This window comes from Symphalangus syndactylus, chromosome 3 (assembly GCF_028878055.3).
Source record: "Symphalangus syndactylus isolate Jambi chromosome 3, NHGRI_mSymSyn1-v2.1_pri, whole genome shotgun sequence".
Taxonomy (NCBI): Eukaryota; Metazoa; Chordata; class Mammalia; order Primates; family Hylobatidae; genus Symphalangus; species Symphalangus syndactylus.
In genome coordinates this window covers 54,153,848-54,162,898 of record NC_072425.2, presented here as the reverse complement: position 1 = coordinate 54,162,898, position 9,051 = coordinate 54,153,848, and the positions used below count along the sequence as shown (strand labels likewise).

Below are 9,051 nucleotides of genomic sequence, written 5' to 3'. Positions count from 1 at the left end.
GTGGCTGTACTATCAGTAATGAGTGGGTATCACTGCCTTCAGTGCCCAAGAGAGTGTTCAAGGCAAGGCCTCCAGAGCCTGCTGTCACTCACACTGCCCTCAACCCCATCCAGTCCTCCCTCCCTCTTTAATTTTGCAGCAGCTGCTCCTTTCTATATAAGGCCCATCTTTCTCTCTCTTTCTCCTTCCTCTCCTCCTTCTCCTTCCTCTCCTCCTTCTCCTTCCTCTCTCTCCTCCTTCTTCTCTCCCTCCCTTCTCAACTATCATTTTATCATTGTCTTGTTTCTCTCTAATATTTGCAATATATTTTCCCAAAATTTTAAAATGGCTTTTAAATAAAGATTCGTGTTGAATTTTTAGACAACAAACATCTAGAATAAAATCTCTCGATTCTCCTTTTCTGCCAGCCTACCCTCTTTCCCTTTGCACCAAATTTCTCCTGAGTGTTCATACTCAGTGCCTCCAGCTCCTCCCCTCACATGCACTCCTCCACCATCTGCAGTCTCACTTGCCTCCACCAGGCCGATGAAACAACACTGGTAAGCCTAACTTTCCTTGTTTCAAAGGTCATCTTCTCTGTGCTTTTATAAAATGGCAGCATAGTTGACCACGTCCTCCTTTGAGTAAGCCTCTCTTATTTTGGCATCTGTGATTTATGCTACCCTGGTTTTCCTCCTGACACTCTGGACGTACCTTCCCAGGCTCATTATTTACCCATCTACTAAATACTGGATTTTCCCAGTAATAGGCCCATGAATCTCTTGGCTTCTCATCCTACTCTACTTTCTTGGTCAATCATATTCACACTCATAACTGCAGTTTTCATCTTAACGTAAATGAACCACAATGCTATATTTAAATTCAGACAATCTACAGGCTCAAAACCCAGGGGGTCAGCCATTTAGCTATCATTCTCTGCCAACTTGGATAGCTAAAATTTACCCAAAACCAAACTCTTGATAACCATCCTCCATTCCTACTAAAACCCTGTTCTCTAGTGTTCTACATCCTAATGAATGTTACCACCAATCATCCAGCCATGCAAACCAGCAATCTCTCAATCTCCCTCCATGCCCCTTCACAGCAAATCCATTACCTATTCCAACTATTTTATTTTTGTAGTCCTATACCCAAACCACCCTTATCTCCATCTCCAACCACCTACGGGGGACAGATAGAATGAACCATGCCCACTCTGCCTTATCTGAATTCCTGACCCAGGGAACGCATGGACATAAGAAAACTGTTGCTGCTTTATGCTACCAGAGAGTTGAGTGCTTTATGATGCAACTCGCCCACAGGCATTGATTATCCCCTCTCAAATGCATTCTCCATATAGCTGTCAGAGGTATTCCTGAAATGCAAATCTGGCCAAGTCACTCCCTGCTCCCACCTCTGTGTAATCATCCACCCAGTAGGTTCTTTCTGTCCACTGCACAAACAAAAAAATCAACTCACCAAGACCATGACATTGCAGTAAAGAAAGAGTTTAATTGATGCGAGGCCTGCCATGCCACATAGGAGACAGAATTATTACTCAGATCAGTCTTTCTGAAGGTTCGGAGGTTAGGGGTTCTTCAAACATAGTTTGGAGGGCAGGGGGCTAAGGTAGGAGGCATGCTGAATTGTTGGATCAGAGATGAAATTATAGGGAATTGAAGCTGTCTTCTTGTGCTAAGTCAGTTCCTGGATGGGGATGACAGGACTGGTTGGTGGGTCCAGGTGGGGTCATCTGGTTGTCAGAAATGCAAAAACCTGAAAAGACATCTCAAAAGGCCAATCTTAGGTTCTATAATAGTAATGTTATCTGCAAGAGTGATTGGGGAAGTTGCAAATGTTATTACCTCTGGAAAAATGGCTGGTAATTATTTAGAGCTCATGCCCCTCTCATCCTCCTTCCTTGATGGTCTTTCATTAGGTTTACAAGAGCAGTTTAGGTTTGGGGAAGAGCTATTATCATTTAAACCATAAACTAAACTTTTCCCAAAGTGAGCTTGGTCCATGCCCAGAAATGAGCAAAGACAGCCAGCCTGTGAGGCTAGAGGCAAGATGGAGTCAGCTGTGTCAGATTTATCTTACTGTTATACTTTTCCAAAGGCTGTTTAATCTGCAATGGAATAAAAAAACTCACATAAACCTATATCCCATACTGTAAGCCACAAGACCTCAAATTGCATGCCCCCTCCAATTCTCAGGCCCCTTCTATTTAATTAATTATTTTCTTCTCTGTGTCATTGTTGCATGCCGTCATTTCCTTCCATGCCATACAGCTATCTCAGGGCCTTTGCACATGCTCCATTCCCCCAACTCCCCTCATTTCAAGCTCTTAGGAATGCCATGGCTCTCTCCTTTCTAACACAGCATATAGTTGTAATTTTACATTTAATTTGGGGTTTGTTTAATTAATTTCCATCTTTCAAACTAGATCTTTAGTTCTCCATAGAAAGTGTCCATATCAAATTTTTTTTTTTTGGTAGCTAGAACTTAGTACAGTACGTGCACAATATAGGTGCTCCAAATATTTTTTGGAAAAAAACAGTTCTTTACAATGGCAGGAAACAGCAAAGGTCTGAATTAGGGTCAAAGTAAACCTCTGTGTTCCATGGAGACTTCCTGGAGCATCGTTTTACTCTGCGTAAATAATCCTTTAGTATTACGACCATGGGGAAACTTCCAGTCATGAGGCCCTCTGATTATATACTAAAAGTTAAGCTTTGACCAGCATTTCACTTACCATTTAACTTTCTTAGTATTGTTATAGTATGTGCCACTCCCCTCCCTCCTCCTTCTCCCCTTCCCTACTACACCGAATCCCTTTGTATCAGATATGGTATATTAATTCTCTGTTGGGACAAAGCAAATTACCTAGCACTCAGCAAAGTAATATTGAATGGTTATTCATTATCTGTCTGCTTCCATAAGTCAGGAATCTGGCCATGGCCCAGCTGGATGCCTCTGCCCCAGGGTTTCTCCTGATGGTGTGGTGCAGCTGTCATAAAGAGCCATCTCCTGGCTGACTTGCACCCAGTAGGCCAGCCTCAGTCATGAGCCACATGGGCCTCTCCCAGGATAACCACATGACATGGCAGCTGGCTTCCACAGAAAGAACCACAGACGGAGCCAGTCTTTTATACTCTAATCTCAAAGCGACATCCCGTCACTACTGTCCATCACAGCCAAGTCACCAAGGCCAACTCATATTATACAGGATTATACAGTATGTGAATACCAGGAGGTGAGGACCATTGAGGGCCATTTCAGAAGCTACCTATCACAGGTGCAATTTAAGAATAAGAATTTAGTTCAGGTTGGTATCACTCACCCAAGATGGGTCAAAAAGAGTGGGTAGGAGTGCATACTTTTTTCTCGTAATTTGAATTAAGCTGAAGAAAAATAAAACATTTCATGACATAATAATATCAGAGTTTGCTTGAGCCCAGGAGTTGGAGACCAGCCTGGGCAACATAATGAGACCTCATCTCTACAAAAATTTTAAGAAAGTTAACTGAATGTGGTGGTCCGTGTCTGTAGCCCCAGCTACTTAGGAGGCCAAGGTGGGAGGATCACTTGAGTCAGGGAGGTCAAGGCTGCAGTGAGCTATGATTGCAACACTACACTCCAGCCTGGGAAACAGAGTGGGACCCTGTCTCCAATAATAATAATAACTATAATGTCAGAGTTATTTTTTTTCACAAGAAGCAAGTTTGAAGTCACATGAACAAGAATGTTTTCCACATATACAACTAAGCTGTGTTTTCCCTGGGAAAAAGTAATGCCCACTTAGAAAAACTGCTTGCTTCTTAGGTAATTAATGAGGAAGTCAATGGTCAGAAGCTGCTGCTTATAGGGAAACTGAGAGCAGAACCCATCTCCCCTCCCCCATCACCACCCCCAAAACTCTCTCACCCAGAGATCAGCCTCATTCTCAAGCTAGCAACCCTGAAATCTCCTGCTTATAAGGCTGAAGAGTAGAACTTCTTCTAGCAGGAAGGGAAAGCTTCCCAAGAGAACATGATGGTACTTCAGATAAGATGGCTTAAAGATAATGCTGCAGAAATATGCTGGAACATTTACCCACCCACTGGGAAGAGAACCTCGGGAACAATACTAACCACCAGTTTTCCAGGCCTGACCCCCTCCAGCATAATCTGGGCTCTGCCTACCCACCGAGCCAGCACCTCACCCCACCCAGGCCTCCTCCCTTCACTCACCTCTCTTTCTGCTGTCCACAATGGAATTTGCAGTCTGTGTTTAAGAAATGACCCTGCGTCTTCAACGCCTTCTCAGAAAGTGGCCCTCTCCTTCTTTTGGCTAAGATCTGCTGTCCTGCTTTTTTTTTTTTTTTTTTTTTGAGATGAAGTTTTGCTCCTGTCACCCAGGCTGGAGTGCAGTGGCGCAATCTCAGCTCACTGCAACCTCCGCCTCCTGGGTTCAAGCGATTCTCCTGCCTCAGCCTCTCGAGTAGCTGGGATTACAGGCACCCACCATCACGCCTGGCTAATCTTTTGTATTTTCAGTAGAGACAGGGTTTCACCATATTGGGTAGGCTGGTCTCGAACTCCTGAGCTCAGGCAATCTGCCCACCTCGGCCTCCCAAAGTGCTGGGATTACAGGTGTGAGCCACCACGCCCGCCATGTCCTGTTTCTTGTTAGCTCCCTTCAGTTTACCTCTTGCAGTTTCCAGTCATTATTCCATTGCTACTCCAAAATCTCTTCTTCTTCCTGAAAACAAAACAACAATAACAACTAAACAACAAATCTGCCTGCGTATTGGAAGCCCGTTTCACTGGAAATAACATTGTCCCCTCCTCCTGGTCATAGGTGTCAACAGAATTTCATATGACCACTCTTCCCTGCTCCTACCAGGCTCACAGGAATCCTCTCAACCCCAACAAACTTGGATATTTAGCTTCCATGTGGAGGGTGCATTTGATATCATGGCCTCTCTATTTCCTATCTTACTTGCAACAAAACAAACCTGTACTTCAGTCTCTTCCCTATGGCCCATTGTGGCTGCAACAACTCAGAACTCGCAAACCACCACTGCCTGTACTCCCTGGTCACATGCTCAATAACTGCACCTCCACGCAATAATTCTTCAACCATGTTAATATTCCCAGTTGGTTAACCACACTGTCTACTCACAATCTATTCGGCTTTCCCGCCTTCATTTCACTCCTTTCTCTACTTGGATTCCTCCATTCATCAGTATACTCACCAATCAAAGACACTCAACATCATTGCCATCTTGAAAGCTTGTTAGACTCATTTGGCCAAGATCCCAACACTGGTTACACTTAACTCTCTACTTTCTCCATGCCTGAAACCCAACAACAGAAAAGTTGGAAAGAAAACCACACAACCACTTCGAATCCCCGAAACACAAATCTCAAAGGAGCTCCCAATACCGCATGACTATTTACCATGTTTCTCTGTAAACCTGCCTTTCTTCTTGCTGAGATAATACCATGGCACAAACAGGATTGAGGTGCACAGCATACATTCCTTCTTTTGAGAAGAGAGTCAGACTAACTTTCGTAGCTACTTAAGATGCTGAGGCAGGAGGATTGCTTGAGCCAGGGAGGTCAAATCTGCACTGAGATATGACTGCAACACTGCACTCCAGCCTGGGCAAACAGAGTAGGACCCTGTCTCAAATAATTAATGATAGTAATAATAATAATGCCAGAGTTCCTTTTTTCACAAGAAGCAAGTTCAAAGTTATATAAACAAGTAAATGTTTTCCACTTATACAACTAAGCTGTGCTTTCCCTGGGAAAAAGTAATGCCCACTTAGAAAAATTGCTTGCTTCTTAGGTAATTAATAAGGAGGTCAATGGTCAGAAGCTACTGCTTATAGGGAAACTGAGAGCAGAACCCATCTCTCATCCCCCATTATCACCCCCAGACCTCTCCCACCCAAAGAGCAGCCTCATTTTCATGCCAGCAACCCTGAAATTCTGTGTTTGTAAGGCTGAAGGGTTTGCACTTAGATGCAACCGTGTGGTTGAGCTTCTGCAAATTGAACATGAGCAGGTGATGTGCACGCCTTTCAGGCATGGCTCCTAAAAAGCCATCCATCAAGCTCGGACCTTCAGCAACATGTTTGGAAGTGTCACACCAACCAAATGCATTAACTTTTACTTTCTGCATTTAGCAATTTACAATGAGGAAGAAATGAACTTAGGAAAGCATTATTCAGTTTGTAATAGAAAGAATCCAGGAAGCTAGGTCCTTGAAACACAGGGAGAATAAACTATTTTTTCAACTCAAATTTCAAAAAGTAGACTGTAAAATGCACTGAACAAAACAGGCCCATTATGATTCTTCTGTTATATAAAGCAATTCCACTTTGTGACAAAGACCCAATTAAGAGGCTCTCATCCTACTCAAGCTCATTGTTTTGGACGTCCTCCAGGTAGCTGCTGTTAGTTTGGAAAAAAAAGGATGCAGGGCTGAGGAAACAGAAAAATAAAAGAGACCTGAGAATTATGCTTAGGAAACCTATTGATATGTGTGATATATAATTCTGCCCAAAAAAACATACCTCAAAGGCCTATTTGGTTCCAGAGGAAATTAAATTTTGAAAAAGGAGCCAAAATGTAAAAAGCATTTGAATGTTGAAGTCTTTGATCATTCAAGCTTTAAAATACCTCTTAGACTTCTCAAATTGTACGAGCAGGAATTAGGCTGCAAACCTGAAATGAAAGCAGAAAGGGGCTGTTGGCCCTTGACTTTGGAGAGGGGTGAGTGTGTGTATGTGTGGAGGAAAACCGGAAGACACAGCTGAAGTTGAGCCTGATCTGCTCAACTGCATCTCTTCCCACTTTACCGAGTTCACACTGCACTTCCCTTGGTATCAGGAGATGCCCTGTGAATGTGAACAGAGGCTCATGCTTCCCAAGCCCCCATGTGTGGGATACCATACTTCTTCTTCTTCAGTGACCTGAAAGGACATGTGCTTAGGATTGTAGGTCAGTAAAGCATAAGAACCTGGGTCCCTGAATCCCTGTGTGGAGCAGAGCCTCCCCAGAAACAGGCGTATTAATTCTGAACAAAATATAAACGTGTATTGCCTAACTTCTTGTTACAAGGGAAATTATGTATTTTCTCATTGCATTTATTTTTGTCACAGCAGCTGGTGTTACTTTAATTAAATCAAGTGTCTTCCCCATTGGCCTCAAGCCAACACCACCTTTTCCTCAACATCCTTTCATAATTCATTGAGGAAAGACAAGCAGGAGCCAGCAAGTCAACCCCTCCGCCTCACCAAATATGAACACATGTTTTAGGGCTAACCACTTGTGAAGTGATGAAAGTGTCCCTCCTCCCATCAGAGCGAACTTCCACCAGTTGTGTTGTGGGTCCTGTCTCTAGCTGTTGAAGGACTTTTTACTGTAGATGGCCTTTCTGCCTGCATTGTCATCTCTCTCCCTTTATTGACCATTTCTCTCAGCAGAGAAATGTTATCCATTCATTATTTCCCTGATGAAAAATTATCTGTTCCCAATTTCAGCAACATTTCTCAAAGGAATTTTCTGCCTCCATTGTATCCGCTCTTTATTGTTTCACTTTAAGAAAAAAATGTATATATGTATTTATATGCACACACACATTACTAGCGAGCATGATAGCTGGTACAACAATGTTGGAAATAACTGACACCAAACATATGCACACCCTATAATCCAGAAATTCCATTTTTAAGCACATATCTAAAAGAAATGTATACATGTGTGCACCAAAAGGTGCATACAAAAATCTTCCTAGTAGCCAAAATCTGGAAGCAGCACATGGCTATGAGAACAAATGAATAAATAGGTTGTGAGATATTTATGTACAGAAATACTACTCAGCACTGAAAATTAATGAATACTGTTAAGAGGAATAGCAGGGATGAGTCTCACAGACATCATGTTAACTGACAGAAGCCTGATGTAAAAGTCTATATATCCTATGACTCTATTTCCATTTATACATTGTTCAAAATTAGGCAAATCAAATTTCTGGCATTACAGAGCAGGAGGAAGGGGTCATGATTAGAAAGAGTAAGATGAAGGCTTCTGGAGTCTAAAAATGTTCTATTTCTTGATCCGGTTGTAACCAGTTGGGTTAATTTTGTGATAATCCATTGAGCAATACATTTAATGAATTGTATCTGTTTTATAGAGATGTTGTACTTCCACATATCTGACATTTTTTAAAGGTAATAAAATATGATAAATAATGCTGTTGTATCCTTTATCAAGTCTTCCCAGATCCATCTCCCTCACTCCACACAGGCAAGCACTAATATGAGTTTATTATGCATACTCCTCATCTATTATGATATTATTATGTCTGCATATATATGAAGATATGTATGTTTTTGTCATAAAATAATATACATAACTAATACTGTTCTGCAACTTACTTTTTTATGTATCGTGGTTTTTGAGTTCTGTGTATTTATCCTTATGCATTTGTATAATTTATTCCTTTTAACTACTCTATCCTATCACATCACAGGAGTACAGCACATTGTATCTACCCATTCCACTATTGATGGGTATCAATCCTCTTTCACGCTCTCCCTGCCATGAAAGCAGTTTGTCAGTGAGCATACTCCTTTTCATCTCGCAGTGCCCACAGGAAACAGGTCAGCTGGCACAGCCATGTGGGATGAATGAAGAAGGATCAGACTTACAAGTGTGATTCAAATAAAAGAGTTTGATATGGGGAGGCTATCCTGGATTATGCAGTTGGGCCTGATGTAATCACAAGAGTCCTTATAGAAAGGACACATGGGATCAGAGTGATTACTAGGAAATGCGACAACAGAAGAAAGAGCTGTTGTGATGACAGGAAGGGGTCTCAAGCCAAGGAACGCAGGTGGCCTCTTGCAGCTGAAAGAGGCAGGGAAAGAGATTCTCCCCTCATGGCCTCCAGAATGCACCAGCCTTGCCGATTTCAGCCCATTGAAGCTCATTTTGGATTTCTGATCTCCAGAACAGAACAAGAATAAATTTATATTGTTTTAAGCTACTAAGTTTGTGGCAATTTGTTACAGCA

The 9,051-nt window shown here is 42.2% G+C and overlaps 1 long non-coding RNA gene across 1 annotated transcript; it reads right to left on the bottom strand.

Annotated features, from left to right (window-relative positions):
* Positions 1-1,471: 1,471 nt before the first annotated feature.
* On the bottom strand, positions 1,472-5,603 carry LOC129479227 (uncharacterized). Its single transcript, XR_008656619.1, has 4 exons — positions 5,424-5,603; positions 5,219-5,320; positions 4,669-4,722; positions 1,472-2,107 (listed from the first exon to the last, which is right to left on the bottom strand). It is a non-coding gene; the product is annotated as an uncharacterized lncRNA (long non-coding RNA).
* Positions 5,604-9,051: the final 3,448 nt, after the last annotated feature.